Below are 16,021 nucleotides of genomic sequence, written 5' to 3'. Positions count from 1 at the left end.
ACAGGCACGTACTTAAGGTGGGTAACTCCTCCTGCCATATGCACTGCTACTGCTATGTGCTGGTTTTAGCACACTATCTGGATCAGAGCTAGCCTACATTTCCTCCATCTGAAAATCACCCCCACCCCCAGCTCCAAGTGTCAATGTATTCCAAGATGTAGTCATGCTGAGGGGATAACTTATGTGAATTTAGCCTCTTTGTGTCTGTGATTTCTCCAAATAATTCTTGGCCTGAAGATTGTTCCCCATATTCAAAATTCCAGCTGTGTTGACACACACACAGGTAACGTGGAATTGTTTCTGTTTCTTTACTGGATGAGAGCCATTCTTAGAAGCAGATTGTGGATACTTATATTTCTGAAATCAACATTTGCTCTCTATGAATATGCTCTAATGTTGGCCTAAAATGTTGTTGAATTCCTGCCTTCAGTATGTTAATTGGAATATTCTCTGAAACTAACACAAAAGGAGTGTGCACACAGGGGAAAGAAATCCAGTTTCTTTTTTGATCAGATAGTCACAGCATGTGTTTTGATGTTTCCACTCAGCTGTGCTGCCAAAATCAGAACAATACTTCACTGTGGAGAATGGAGCAGGTTAGCCCATGGCACTGGGCTACAGAACCTCTCAGCTTTAGGTCGCTGGTTGAAATCTAGATCAATTGAATAGTAACTTATTCGTTACCATATGGTGGCTGTTGTTTGCTCTGTGTACAGGCCCAGCTTTGTAATTCTGCGGGGTGAGCATGATCCTGGGAGGGGAATCAGGCCATGATTTTGCTTCCCCTTGTAGTCCTGGTGCTAAAAAAGGAGATGGGGCCAGCTAGTGAATTGCAGAGCTGCAGCAGGATGTCAAGGTGCCATGCAGCCTCCTTTTTTTACTCGTGCTTAATGCCAACATTGTATTTTTGTGAAATGTTATTCTCCTTTCAATATGTTTTCTAAAGGAAAAATACTCAAGCTGGCCGTTTACAAAGTTAATGTTAAAGAAACAAGGCATGCGTGTGATGTACTACTAAAATCACCAATGCTGTCATTATTAGTTCATTTGTTCAAGGCTTGTGATATGGGAAAACGCTTGGACTGAATTATCATTCTACCCCTGTTCTTACTAGGTCAGGAATAAGGCAAATTGGCATGGGAACTTGCTTTGCCACTATACTGATTGTACTTGGTCTCTGGATAGACAGAGGACTCAGTCTCCAGTGCTCTCAAGCTCACTTAAGTCACATTAGACTGCTCAATATCTCTATATACAGCCTGAAGATGTTTCTTTGTAAAATGTATCTCGGAGGAGACTTTAATATAATATTAAGTGACAAAACGGTGAAATAAAAATACACTATTTTGAATAACAATGATAAACCAGAGCAAATGTGCTACTACTCAGATAAGTTAGACAGCAGTTCCATCCTGTGGTAAGATGGAGTACTGCTGCTTTTTTTTCATGTCATATAAACACCACCCTATATCGGAAACCTACTGACCGCTATTTCTACCTACATGCCTCTAGCTTTCATCCAGACCACACCACACAATCCATTGTCTACAGCCAAGCTCTACGATATAACCACATTTGCTCCAACCCCTCAGACAGAGACAAACACCTACAAGATCTCTATCATGCATTCTTACAACTACAATACCCACCTGCTGAAGTGAAGAAACAGATTGACAGAGCCAGAAGAGTACCCAGAAGTCTCCTACTACAGGACAGGCCCAATAGAGAAAATAACAGAACGCCACTAGCCATCACCTTCAGCCCCCAACTAAAACCTCTCCAACACATCATCAAGGATCTACAACCTATCCTGAAGGACGACCCATCACTCTCACAGATCTTGGGAGACAGGCCAGTCCTTGCTTACAGACAGCCCCCCAACCTGAAGTAAATACTCACCAGCAACCACACACCACACAACAGAACCACTAACCCAGGAACCTATCCTTGCAACAAAGCCCATTGCCAACTCTGTCCACATATCTATTCAGGGGACACCATCATAGGGCCTAATCACATCAGCCACACTATCAGAGGCTCATTCACCTGCGCATTTACCAATGTGATATATGCCATCATGTGCCAGCAATGCCCCTCTGCCATGTACATTGGTCAAACTGGACAGTCTCTACGTAAAAGAATAAATGGACACAAATCAGACGTCAAGAATTATAACATTCAAAAACCGGTAGGAGAACACTTCGATCTCTCTGGTCACTCGATCACAGACCTAAGAGTGGCTATCCTTCAACAAAAAAGCTTCAAAAACAGACTCCAACGAGAGACTGCTGAATTGGAATTAATTTGTAAACTGGATACAATTAACTTCGGCTTGAATAGAGACTGGGAATGGATGAGTCATTACACGAAGTAAAACTATTTCCCCATGTTATTTTTCCCCTTCACCCCACCCCCCATTGTTCCTCAGATGTTCTTGTTAACTGCTGGAAATAGCCTACCTTGCTTGTCACCATGAAAGGTTTTCCTCCCCCCGCCTCCGCCCCGCTGCTGCTGATGGCTCATCTTAAGTGATCACTCTCCTTACAGTGTGTATGATAAAACCCATTGTTTCATGTTCTCTGTGTGTGTATATAAATCTCCCCACTGTATTTTCCACCAAATGCATCTGATGAAGTGAGCTGTAGCTCACGAAAGCTTATGCTCAAATAAATTTGTTAGTCTCTAAGGTGCCACAAGTACTCTCTTTCTTTTTGCTGCTTTTTGTGAGTGAGCCATTTCCGAAATATTTCCTGTTGTAGGGATTTTTTTAGTCAACATTGAACTGGTGTCAGCAACAAGCATCTGTTCATTAGTTTTGGGGCACAATATTAGGCTTGAAATTCTCCCTTTGCAGCCTATTTTTCCTGAATAATGAATAGAAATGAAGGGGAAAGGACTGAAATTAATGACTACTCATTCAAGACAGTGGCCCAGGCAAGTAGTATTGCTATCTTAATGGTGCTGAAGAATTTGCTGCAACTTTAACAAAACAACTTTGAATGTAATATTGTTCTGCAAGAATTATATTGTGTGTTTGCACGGTATAGACATTTGCAATATACTGTGGACTAAATTCATCCCTGCTTTAATATGTAAATCTCTGCCAAACAAGAGGTGGTGGAAGCTCAGCCTGAATGGGTAGGGCGAGGTTTGGGGATGGGGTATGAGCGGAGGAGGGTGCTGTGCAGAGGGAGCTCAGGTTATGGCAGTGGCAGGGGGAGAAAGGGGTAAGCACTCACCTTGACCTGGGAGGTGCACAGCAGGCCTAGGAAACATCACACTCAGGCGCCTGCAGCAGAATGGTGTCCAAACTCCCTGTCCCAGGCACCCAGAGCAACCGCCCATCTAGCTTCCCATGCTGGCTGCTTCTTTCAAACACCTGGCAGAGGCTTCTGCCCTGGAGCAGAAACTGTCCTCCCCCATTCCCAAAATGACTCAGCTCTGCCTAGCTGTCCCTTCCAAGCGCAGCCCAGCTGCACCCCCACCTCCAGGGACTACCTCTCTCTGTCAGTGAGCGGGCTGGGCCAGAAGAGGAGCAGGGCCCATGCTGCCTTGTCTTGTGCCCTCCCACGTACAGAGGAAATATTGCATGGGCAGAAACAGAGATCACCCCCCACTAGCCCCCACTCAGTTCTGCTACCCCAGTGCAAAACTGTATGCTCAGCGTTTTCTGGCTGACTGTTGTTTTGGTGAGCTACAGCCCCAAACCACAACTAAATAAGCTTGCTGTCTGGACTAGAGTCCTGTTATTTGCAATACTCCACCAAGAGTTTTCACTACCTGCTCTTCCCTATTGAAATTATTTGAGAAGGAAGGGAAACTCCCAAGTCACATCCTGTCATTCTCCCACTCCGTGGTACCATTGAGTCTCTTAGCACTATAAACCACCGCTGAGAGTTAAGTGTCAAGGCGAGGTCTCTGATGGCATGGTAATAGGGCTAGCTTTACTTCTGACCTCTCTGTGGTCACTGAGTATGTCTTCACAGGTCTCAGGCAAAGTACACAGGGTACTATAGTTGAGCAGCCAGTCTATCTAGTCCAGTGCTTATCCAGCAGGTCTGACTAGATTGGGTACCTGCAGCGTTCTTCCCTTCAGGAGCTTGTGACCAGCGGTGAAAACAGTGACCAGACAACCTTCTTAAAACACTGTTTGTTCTTAGCAGTAGGAACAAAGCATTAAACCTAAAAAAAGGAGGATTTTAATATAGCAAAAGGTCTACACATCTATCTGACCTTGAATCAAGCCATCCTCTTAATGGGGACCCAACATGTCTAACTTCTCCCAGACTCTCCCACAGCAGGCTGTAGGTTCTCAGTCTCAAAAGGCTGGCTCTTGCTTTGAGGGAGTGTGTGTCTCTTTAAACCCTCCTGAGTCTTTTGACTCCTTCACAGAGACTGATTTATTCCTGGGGGAAACCTGTCTGGCAAACCAGCAGGAGGTTGCACCAGAACATCAAAACAAATAGCTCTTGCATTGTCTCACAAATGTGTGCTGAGAAATGTACATCAGAGTTCACCTTCCCCTTCCTGACAATTTCCTGACAATCCTGTAACTGAATTACCACAATATATGCATGCAGCAAACATCACAAAAACCCCACACAATATTAATAAATTATGACAAGCAATGCCAAATCATCACAGCTGGTATTAGTGATTCCACATCCTCCCTTGGTGGCTTGTACCACTGCCCAAGGGTTTGCTTCTGTTGGCAGACGCAGGGCACAGAGGTAAGTTTATAGTGACAGACTAACCCAGGGTGGGGTGTGGCAATGCAAAGCTGACACAGCCAGCTAGCCCTGTCTCAGAATCAAGCAGTGCCAGCCATTGGATATGCGCCTCTTGGGGCATCTATTCTTTTTCCATTTTAGATTAAATATGTTCTCCTAACTCTAACCAAAGAAGGGGGCACCCAATTCTCTTAAGATGCGCCTTGCTAGGAATGAGCTATACTTTGTTCCCCCAAAAGTCTCTAGAGGATATTGAGACTATAGGAAAGTGTCCAGTTTGTACACCCAAAGAGACAGACTGGGCTGGAGATCCTCTAACAATGGGTTTCCTCTCCAAGGAAATTGGTTTGAAAATATTTGGTGCGATCTAGTCTATCCTAAAGGCATGATATTTGCTCTTCTGTTTTTAGGTCATCTTTGGCAGGGATGAGTTAGCAATATCAAGAGAAGGAGTGAATCCCATCAGAGGCAGGGAAATCAGCTGATCAGTCCTTTCTGCCTAGCAGAATTTTAACACTGAACTCAAATCCTGACAGACAGCTCAGTTCTTCAGGGTGGATTTTACCTGGGCCTTTTGGTTTGAATATTCATCTAGATCTTCTATAATCTCACCCTTCCTGATTTACCTTGTTTTAAGTACTATTACATCACACCCTTTGTCATTAGTATCTGTAGACCAAAACAAAGTACTGTTAAATATATTCATCCTGTCTGTGTCATCTGTTACTTGCCCTCTTTGTTAAAGTCAGTTCTACTCTGAACAGTGTGCCTGTAAAAAACAGCTTTGGGGAGGTTGAATATATTGTCTCAATCATTCCAGTTCTAACCTGCTCTGTTTACATGTAACGAGAGGTCTACTGATTATTTCTAATGCCCAACCCTGCAAGGTCTACATGGAATCTTAACGCTTAACTCTCTTCTTGCTAACTTGTGTATCATCCACAGTAAGAGATGCTGCCCTGGGTTCTACCTGTAAACCCCCATTTTTTTCATATGAATTGTGCAACTTTATGGCCTTCAGTAGGCAGAATTTGGCCCTGAACATTAACAAAACAACTTTGAATGTAATACTGTGCTATTGTTCTACAATAATTATATTGTGTCTTTGCATTTTATAGAAATTTGTAATAAACTATGGAATAAATTCATCCCTGCACTCATCGTTGTTTCTTCTGCATTAACATCAAGAGTAAAAAGTTGTGAAAGCCTAACATTGGTGCTAAAGTGAACAGTAGTTTGAATGATTGCACATGTCCATCTAGTGTAGGTGTGTGCATGCCTCAGCAGTATCCATCAGGGCAGTGTGAGCACCCGCTGGTGCCTCATACCACTGCATGAAGCTATAAAGTGCTGCACTGCTGCTGATCCCCCTCAGTTCCTTCCTATTGCCAGGTTTCAGAATAGCAGCCGTGTTAGTCTGTATTCGCAAAAAGAAAGGGAGTACTTGTGGCACCTTAGAGACTAACAAATTTATTTGAGCATAAGCTTTCGTGAGCTACAGCTTACTTCATTGGATGCATCCGATGAAGTGAGCTGTAGCTCACGAAAGCTTTTGCTCAAATAAATTTGTTAGTCTCTAAGGTGCCACAAGTACTCCTTTTCTTTTTCCTGTTGCCAGTGACATTTGTTGGAGCACTGATCTTTGTATCTGTAAGTCTTCCCCCTTTTAGTGTATATAGTATCTGTGGGGTTCGTTTTTAGTCTAGTGTGTTTGTACATATTTAAATATAAGAATAAGTTTAGGACACTTATTTTCTAGAGTAGGGTTCCTGGTTCCCGGCTGGGTACCAGGCTCAGTACCGGACCAATTCCTTCAAGGCCTGTCACTCACGTAAAAGTCTGTGCCAATAGGCGACCCACCCCCCAGCTGCTATAAGTGTCTGAGAGAGGCCCAGCTGAGTTGACAAATTTCACATTTGTAGAGCATTCAAACCCTGATCAAAAAAGGGACAGGGCTGCCAGACTCAAGCACCTGCTTCTGGAGTCTGTGCTTTGCCCACTATTGGCACCTTCCCGCTTGGAATGGGTACCAAGCACATCTGAGTCAGTTAGGTGTGCGCCCCCTGATCTGACTGAGTACACAGGCAGATCCTCACCACCACGGAGAGGCAACATAAGTCTCCCATAGACTCGGTACCGAGGTCTTTGAAGATTATGATAAAGGTACCGAGCAGAGGCAAAGACTCTGAGGTGGGCCAAAGAAGAGGCACCACCAGACACACTCCGTAAACCAGCAAGGATTGCTGACTCTGGAGCCCAGATTCTACAGGTGGGCTCCTTTCCAGAAGGTTCCATCTAAAGAGAAGCCAGTGATGGGTTCTGATCCAGTCTGCCTGGTACAAAGGGGCCATCTCCACCATGGTCTGAGGAAGTAGACTCCTCATCAGCCTCTGAGGTTGGATGATATGTATCCTGACCTGAGCATGCCCAGCAGCCCAGCGGGGTGCCTGCCCAGTGCCTGCCCATTGCCTCCCACTGCAAGGTGGAGAGAAGATATTATGTCCCTTCACAGGGATTTGAGCACTTCTATAACTATGTTCCTCCAGGCTCCCTGGTAGTCACTGCTGCTAATGAAAAAAAGAGACAGGGACACCAGGTCTCTACCGCCCACCAAAAAAAATAAAATGAAAAAAAAGCAGACTTATTCAGCAGGAAGGCTTATTCCACAGGGAGTTTACAGCTTGTGATCATGAACCAGCTGACTCTGCTGGGTTGATATGATTTAAGTCTGTGGGATAATATCCTGAAGTTCAAAGCCAAGCGTCCTGATCAGGCAAAGAAGTTCACTGCTATGGTAGATGAGGGCAAATTTGTTGCCAAAACAGCACTGCAAGCAAGCCTGGATGTGGTGGACTTTATGGGCTCGAGCTCTGGCTTTTGCCATCACTGTGCAGTGTTCATCTTGGCTGCAGTTGTCAGGTCTTCCCTGGGAGGCAACAAATGATTCAAGACCTCTCATTTGAAGGCCCTTGGTTCTTTCCTGATAAGACAAATGAGATCCTTCATAGTGTTAAGGTTTCCAGGGCGACCCTCTTAGGATTTATACATCAGCTGCAAAAAGAAAATCATTCCACCCACAGCAGTCCCAGCTGTTTCAGCCCTTCTTGCTGCATACCTTGGACTTATCTAAAAAGAGGAGCAGAAGTTACAAGAGTGTCGTCCTCCTCTCCTACAGCTGTCAGTTCTTCTAGGCAAACTAGCTCCTTCAAACTATCATTTTTGACCTGTTGGTTGAGAGCAGTTTACCACTCACCAAAGTACCATCTTTCCCCACTCCAACTGCCTATCCCGCTTTCTGAGTGCTTGGACTTCCATCACCATGAATCTGTGGGTCTTAAGCACAGTGGAGCTGGGACATACCCTTCAATTTACTTCTATCCCGCCATTACCCCATCCCTCTACAGAGACCCCTCTCTTGGGAGAGTGCTACTTCAGGAGCTCCAGGTTCTTCTCTTCATGGGGGCCATAGAGGACTTCCCAAATCATTCAGAGGGAAGGGATTTTATTCCCATTACTTCCTAATCCTAGTCTTGAATACAAAGGGGAAGTAGTGGCATGAGGCACCAGAAGGTGCTCATGCTGCCCCAATGGGTACTGCTGAGAGGAAACTCTCCAACAACTGTGCACAAGGTGCATACACCCCTACAGTGCAACACATCTCAAACAACAGGTAAAGAAAAATTGGTAACCGTTTTATCTGACTCTCCAAACTAACAAGAGTGCCGATCTTCTGAGTAAGAAGGTGCCATTTGCACAGTGAGGAGTACTGTAAGTAACTGACCTGCACTTTTCATTGTCATCCTCTTGCTTATTAAACTGTTATTGTTCCCTTTAATCCTTTGCTTGTAGTACTCCTTCATGTGCTTTTGACTTACTCTTCCATATTGTCAAGGCTGAATCCCCACTCTGTCACTTCAAGTACAGAAGGTGAGGGCCTGCAAGGATTCTAAAAATTAATACTGGCCACTCCAGGTTTGTATTAAACTCCTAAGGTTACAGCTTTTCTCTGACCTTGGCTTGGTAAACACTGCCACCACCCAAATGCAAAAAAACCCACAAAAAACCCCCAACCCTTTGAACCCAGGAAGGAGCACTTGGGAATTCCTTCCTCTGGGGTACCCTCAAGCCCTTTCACCCCCCCTCTCTCCTCCAGGGAAGAGCTGAGAAAGAAAACAAAGGAAATTAGCTGTTGCCACCAGTTAGTCAAACAGCATATGCACAAATCTCTTAGGACACCAAAAATCCAATCCTGTTCTTAAAAATGGTAAATTGTATTAAAAATAAAAAGAAAGAAAATACATCTGGAACTTAGGCTTTTGTTAGATTTTAAAAGAGCAATTCCAAAAATCAAGCACCCAAAATAGCTTTCTTGGGGGTTCAGCTTAAAGGTTACAAGCAAACAAAAGCATCTGGGATGAGCACCAAGGAGTTCACGAGCCAATAAGGAATAAAAGAAATAACCCTAATCGCGTCTTTCTACACATTCCCTAATTTTACTTACATCTCTGAGGCTTCAGATAAGTAGGTTTGAGGTATGAAATGATAATCTATAATTATACCTGGCTTAAAGCCGTTTACAGCATTGTTGCTCCACCCCTGCAGCCCAGAGCACAACAGACAAAGGGAAAGTTTCTTTCTCAATTTTAAAAAGTTCTACCTTCTTATTGGCTCTTTTGGTCAGATGCCCACTTTTTTTTTCTCTACCTGGGGGACTTTTTAACCCTTTACAGATAAAGCAAGTAAAGAACAGCTACCAAGAGGAGTTTTACAGCCAACTGGCTGGCTGGGTGTCCATCAAAGGGAGCTATCCCCCCACTTTATCACACATGTCCTTAATTTAGCATCCCCCTGACACTTTTCTAGTCTACCTTATTTTTGGTATGATTCTTTTTCTACTTTCAAAGGCTCTTTTAATCATATTGGCCACTAACTCTTTTCCCTATGCACTTAGATTGCTTTCTTATGTGCCTTGGATATTTTGCCCCCAGAAATTTCCAGCCATCCTGAATGTGTCATCTTCTTCAGCAATTACTCTGTCCAAGGGACCTGACCCATTAACTTGAGGGGTTTTTTTAAAGTCTGCATTTTAAAAAGGCCATTGAAGAGTTCCAGAGGACCGTTTCCAGTGCTGCTTGTGCTTGGAAGCAGCAATCAGAATGGGCTGCTGCTCTTAATATTCGCAGTGCAAATAAGCTAAATTTGACGGCCTTATTTAACTTCCTCAGCCAGTTGTACTTCAGCCATGTGACATGCAGCTGAGTTGAAGTGGATATGGCAGAATGAGCAGGGAAACGACAGCAGTCTACTCTAAAAGCCTGATTATGAGCTCAGATATGCCAAAGGTTGGAAATATTTCCTTCTGAGCACTCACCCGGGACCAGTGATTGGAAAAGCTTACTGGTCCTGAAAGCATTTGTCCAGGTCCTGCCAAAGTGGTTCTGGCTCTGTCAGGTCATGAGCTATTAAACATTAGACAATAAAAGACAGGTGTCACTTGATAATCTGAACACAGTGCAATACACTGTTTTTGAATATTAGTATCATAAACATTCTCAGCATTCCCCCAAAGCTTAAGATTCTGTTTGTTCCTTTGCTGTGGTTGCCTGAGAGGCAATCTGAGTCTCATGATGCTGCTGACTAAGCAGTTTCTGTTTCCACATTTAAAAGGAGCCACAGAGACATACTGAAATTAAATGGAGAAAATACTGGATTTAAGGATGGGGGTGGGGAGTGGAGGGAGATAATTGGACTTTAAGAGGGACGTATGTGGTGCATAAGCATTGAGCTGGTTCTCTGCTTGGCGGGGAATTTCACCACTAAAGAATTTGTTTTCAGATGTGGTGATCTTTACAATATCAGACTTCACAGCTGTCACTGGTCTCTCGCGTTAGCACTGCTTTTGATATGGTCCAGAATTTAAGATAACAAGGCCCAAGTCTGAGTAATTTTTGATCACCAGATAGCCACACATGTATCATCAACACATAGATTTGTGTAGGAATCTGAGCAGTGCTCAGTAACTCACTGTGATCCTGACACCCTAAATATATGCTTTGAGACAGCTAGGCATCCTCCACATTTGTGCCTGGTGTTACAACCCTGGAGGAGCTCCCCATGGTGGACACTCACTAGGTTGCTGTACTTGGATTCAGTCACTGGACCCATGTGCTCTTAGGCAGGTTGGGGATGGATAGAGTCTAGGAACAGTTTCTGGCTCTGGGCCTCTAGGGATGCAGATATTCTGGCTAGCACTCCTTTCTGAGAGATAAGGACTCCACAGTCCAACTATCCAGACTCCAAAACTAGAGCCAGCTCTTCCAAGCCTTCCCACCAAAGCTGTGGACCCTCTGGGTTACTGTTTCTCTCTTTGGGACTGACAGTGAAAGCAAAGAACACATAGATTTTGCAAAGGAATTTCTAAACCAATCACACTTTACTCCTAGACAAAGCACAGGAGATATGCAGATCTATGGCAAAATAACAAACACCGGCACACAAAACCCTCCAATATCTTCACTACTTCTACAGCCCTTTGGGTTTTGGTCAGTACATTCAAGATTCCAGGACCCACTGCTACTGCTTCTTCTCGCCTTGCCGTGCCTTGCCTTGCTTTGCCTTGCAGTTCTAGTCTTCTCTCAAAGCAGCCAGAAAGAGAGCCTTCTCTTTATACATTTTCAGTCCCCCTCACACCACTCCAGATGACTCGCCTCAGTGGCATCAAGTCCCTCATTAGCTGCTCCATTTCTTGGTTACAAGTTTATCTGGGAGAACTGGTTCCTTTGGGCAGCAGCAAGCTTTTTGTCCTAGGGTGCTTTAATTCCGCTTCTCGAGCCGAGAGGTTACTGTGGGACATAGATAGCTGCTTCGTTATTGTGGGATAGAGATAGTTCTTGAAGGACACAGCTGCTTTGCATAGCCCTTCGCCAGGTAGCGGAAAGCCCCCCTTTGAGAAGTACCTAATTCTATATTCATGAGCTGTTTTTGTGTAGTGCTTATTAACGCTGACTGTCTGCCCCTCCGTTGGACTCCGTCCCAGGCAAAGCTCTGGTGTGCTGGGTTCCCCACCTCTGTGACTTCAGTGCTTGGAGTCCCCGTTGCGAGTGGGTCACTAACCTTCAATAAAGCCAATAACTCACAGCTGTGTGCAAGCTTCAAGCACCTTGGCCCAGAACAGAGACCCTCCAGGTTAATGAAATTTGATTGCTCTGCATTGTGAGTCATCTGCTAAGTCCTCTTGGAATCCTAGTCTAAGATGGAGGTAAAAAGGCAACATTGAAGGCACAGAGCAGCATACATTCAAAAATACATTCACAAAACAAAATGAAGTTTGTAGTTTGATATAGACATGGACAGACATAATCTGTCACATGTCATGTGACTAAACAGAGAGGATCTTAGTCTTACACTCATTATTCATGTAGCCTCCTTTCCTGCCCCCATTTCATAGGTATGGAGGGCACTGCATGCATCAGAATCAGTGCAGATCTGCTGATGGTAGGGGGAGGATTTGTGGAGCCCACTTAGACCAGGCACACCATAGAGCCCAGCTTTGTAGGTGAGGCTATGTTCATAGGTACACACAGTGTGTCTGAGGGGTGGGGATATGGTGAAACGGGGACAGGTCAATGAAATTTGCGACTGATTGTATTGACCATGCAGGGAAGTGCACAAGGGCTGTCTATGTAGGCTACTCAACCCTTGTGAACCTGGGATAGCGGCTTCAGAGCTGCATAAGAGGGAGAATTCTTCCCCATTCCCTCTCCCTGTGGATTCACATTTCCTCCAGCGCAAGTACTTAGGCTGGGTGCTGGGAACAAGATTTTCACCAGTCTCAAATGAGTTGATCTGAAAAAAAAATCTTGATGTAATTTACTCCATACACATTGTGGAATAAACATCTCATGAGTTCCCTCACATAGACAGTCCATAGGGAACAATTTACCTACATCAGTTTTAAACTGCTTTGAGCTAACTCAGTGACCCAAATGCAAAATCTGGTACTCAGGAGCCTCATGTGGATTTGTGACCCTCTTTAGCAGTCCTTGTGTCTGTGAACCCCAAATGGCTGTAAACACATATCTGCTTTTTTCACTTGTGAGCCTTGTAATATGGATAATATTCTTCATGTGTGAACTAATCCAACTATAAATGGGGAAAATAGACTTTTCTCTGTTTAAAGGTTGCAGAGCACTACGTGTGTAATGATAAAACAGTATAGAAATGACTTATAAATGTGTTTGAGAGCTTTGTAACATTATATAGCAATAGCATGCCACTAAGTGAGGTGATACTGCTTTGGTTTGATAGGAATGCAGCATGCCACATGATAGTGCAGCCCTCAATACTGTCTTGGGATAACTACTAATCTCTTGGTGAAAGCATGAGAGTAAGACATAACTGGTTTGTTCAGGAAACAGAATACTCAATCTTTGGCCTCATACTTCTATGAACTTTTAGGCATACATAGTCCTGAGGAATCCAGAATGTATATAGATTTCTGATTTCCCTGTATGTCTTTCGGCAGAAGCCATGGCTATGCCTTTTTGATGGGGTGTCCACCCCACACAAGGCCTAAAGAGGTTTAGGTGGCTAGATGGGGCAATTAACTGCCCAGGCTACACCTGGAGGAGGACCCAGGGAGTAGGGATTAATTAGAGAGGAGGCTCAGCTGGTCAGGAACAGGAGTAGCCTGTATGAAGCCCAGGAACTGAGAGCAGAAAGGGGGTGATAGGGAATTAGTCTGTAATTATTCCCTGGGTGAAGAGAAGTGTATTTGGGATTCTAGAGAGTAGTCTGCATCTACAATTGCCTCTGGGGGGAGGGAATTTGGGCTGGCAAAGCTGGGGGGGGAAAGGGCAGTTCTACCAGACACTGGGAAAGCAGCACAGGCCAGGCAGCGGAGAGCAGACGACCTGGGACAGTTTGCCCTGAAAGACTTTGATAGCCTGAAAGAGGAGGACCATAGTGACCTGGCCAGAGGGCTAAGTCATGAAGAGGAAGCTGTAGCTCCTAGAGCAAGAGGGGTTGCAGGGTGAGAGAGGATGATGGGTAGAGAGACTGCTAGAGAAGGGCACAGCACCTGGAAGGAGCTAACCTGCAGAGTGGCCAGGAGGAGGTGTCACAAGTGGTGAGTGGACCTGTGACAGTCTCATATAATACCATTTGTAATTGCTGAGATGGCCAGAGTTTGTACAGGGATCAAATGAGACAGGTCAGTTAAAAAAAGGAAGACTATGACCTGTAATGTGCATAAATGGAAAATCATTCTTGGAACAGAGGTGTATTGGAACAATCATAGAAGATTAGGGTTGGAAGAGACCTCAGGAGGCCATCTAGTCCACCCCCCCCACCCGCTCAAAGCAGGACCAACCCCAACTAAATCATCCCAGCCAGGGCTTTGTCAAGCTGGGTCTTAAAAACCTCTAAGGATGGAGATTCCACCACCTCCCTAGGTAACCCATTCCAATGCTTTACCACTTTCCTAGTGAAATAATTTTTCCTAATATCCAACCTAGACCTCTCCCACTGCAACTTAAGCCCATTGCTCCTTGTTTGGTCATCTACCACCAATGAGAACAGCCTAACTCCATCCTCTTTGGAACCCCTCCTTCAGGTAGTTGAAGGCTGCTATCAAATCCTCTCTCACTCTTCTCTTCTGCAGACTAAATAAGCCCAGTTCCCTCAGCTTCTCCTCATAAGTCATGTGCCCCAGCCCATTAATCATTTTTGTTGCCCTCTGCTGGACTCTCTTCAATTTGTCCACATCTCTTCTGTACTGCCCAAAACTAGACTCAATACTTCAGATGTGACCTCACCAGTGCCAAATAGAGGGGAATAAATCACTTCCTCGATCTGCTGGCAATGCTCCTACTAATGCAGCCCAGTATGTTGTTAGCCTTCTTGGCAACAAGGGCACACTATTGACTCCTATCCAGCTTCTCGTCCACTGTAATCCCCAGGTCCATTTCTGCAGACTGCTACTTAGCCAGTCGGTCCCTAGCCTGTAGCAGTGCATGAGATTCTTCTGTCCTAAGTGCAGGACTCTGCACTTGTCCTTGTTGAACCTCATCAGATTTCTTTTGGCCCAATCCTCTAATTTGTCTAGGTCACTCTGGACCCTATCCCTCATGGGCGCTGACTTCCCCTCTGCCCTGTGAGTGCTCAATGCCCAGCCCCTGCAGCACCCTTGCCCTGCCCCAATTCCACCCCCTTCCCCCAAGTCCTCGCCCTTGCCCTGCCTCTTTACTGCCACTCCCTTGAGCGAGCCATATCCCCTTCCCCTGCTGCTTCCTCCTAAATGCTGCCAAACAGCTGTTATGCAGCAGGCGGGAAGTGCTGGGAGGGGGAGTAGCAGGGACTTGGTTCCCCCCGCAGGAGGAGGCGGTGAGGACGGTGTGGGGGTGGGGGGAACTTGGCTGCCAGTGGGTGCGAAGCACCCGCTGACTTTTCCCTGTGGGTGCGAAGCACCCGCTGACTTTTCCCTGTGGGTGCTCCAGCCCTGCAGCACCCACAGAGTCGGTGCCTATGCTATCCCTACCCTCCAGCATATCTGCCTCTCACATCAGCTTTAGTGTCCTCTGCAAATCTGCTGAAGATGCAATCCATCCTATCATCCAGATCATTAACAAAGATGTTGAACAAAACCAGCTCCAGGACAGATCCCTGAGGCCCTCTGCTTGATACCGGCTGCCAACTAGACAGCGAGCCATTGATCACTACCTGTTGAGCCTGACAATCTAGCCAGCTTTTCTATCCACCTTATAGTCCATTCATCCAATCCATACTTTTTTAACTTGCTGGCAAGAATACGGTGTCAAAAGCTTTGCTAAAGTCAAGATCTATCATGTCTACCATTTTCCCCATATCCACAGAGCTAGCTATCTCATTATAGAAGGCAGTCAGGTTGGTCAGGCATGACTTGCCCTTGGTGAATCCATGTTGAGTGTTCCTGATCACCTTCCTTTCCACCATGATTTTTCCAGGGATTGAGGTGCAGCTGACCAGTCTGTAGTTCCCCGGATTCTCCTTCTTCCCTTTTTTAAAGATGGGCACTATATTTGCCTTTTTTCAATCATCTGGGACCTCCCACAATTGCCACGAGTTTTCAAAGATAATGGCCAATGGCTCTGCTATCACATCAGCCAACTCCCTCAGCACTCTGGGATGCATTAGATCTGGCTTCATGGACTTGTGCATGGCCAGCTTTTCTAAATAGTCCTTAACCTGTTCTTTCACCACTGAAGGCTGCTCACCTCCTCCCCATACTGCACTGCCCAGTGTAGCAGTCTGGG

The 16,021-nt window shown here is 45.3% G+C and overlaps 1 protein-coding gene and 1 long non-coding RNA gene across 2 annotated transcripts in view; one reads left to right on the top strand and one right to left on the bottom strand.

The window, feature by feature from the left end:
- Positions 1 to 6,829: 6,829 nt before the first annotated feature.
- On the bottom strand, positions 6,830 to 9,345 carry LOC119863756. Its single transcript, XR_006277838.1, has 3 exons — positions 9,290 to 9,345; positions 8,512 to 8,665; positions 6,830 to 7,856 (listed from the first exon to the last, which is right to left on the bottom strand). It is a non-coding gene; the product is annotated as an uncharacterized LOC119863756 (long non-coding RNA).
- Positions 9,346 to 13,481: 4,136 nt separating this feature from the next.
- The window catches only part of WIPF1 (WAS/WASL interacting protein family member 1), an 82,875-nt gene continuing 80,335 nt past the window's right edge, over positions 13,482 to 16,021 (top strand). Inside the window, exon 1 of the mRNA XM_043505311.1 lies at positions 13,482 to 13,857. The gene's annotated coding sequence lies outside the window, so the exon portion shown is untranslated. The remainder of the gene's footprint in view (positions 13,858 to 16,021) is intronic.

This window comes from Dermochelys coriacea, chromosome 11 (assembly GCF_009764565.3).
Source record: "Dermochelys coriacea isolate rDerCor1 chromosome 11, rDerCor1.pri.v4, whole genome shotgun sequence".
Classification (NCBI taxonomy): domain Eukaryota; kingdom Metazoa; phylum Chordata; order Testudines; family Dermochelyidae; genus Dermochelys; species Dermochelys coriacea.
The sequence above is the reverse complement of the archived record's forward strand: the minus strand, read 5'-3'. Positions and strand labels throughout refer to the sequence as shown.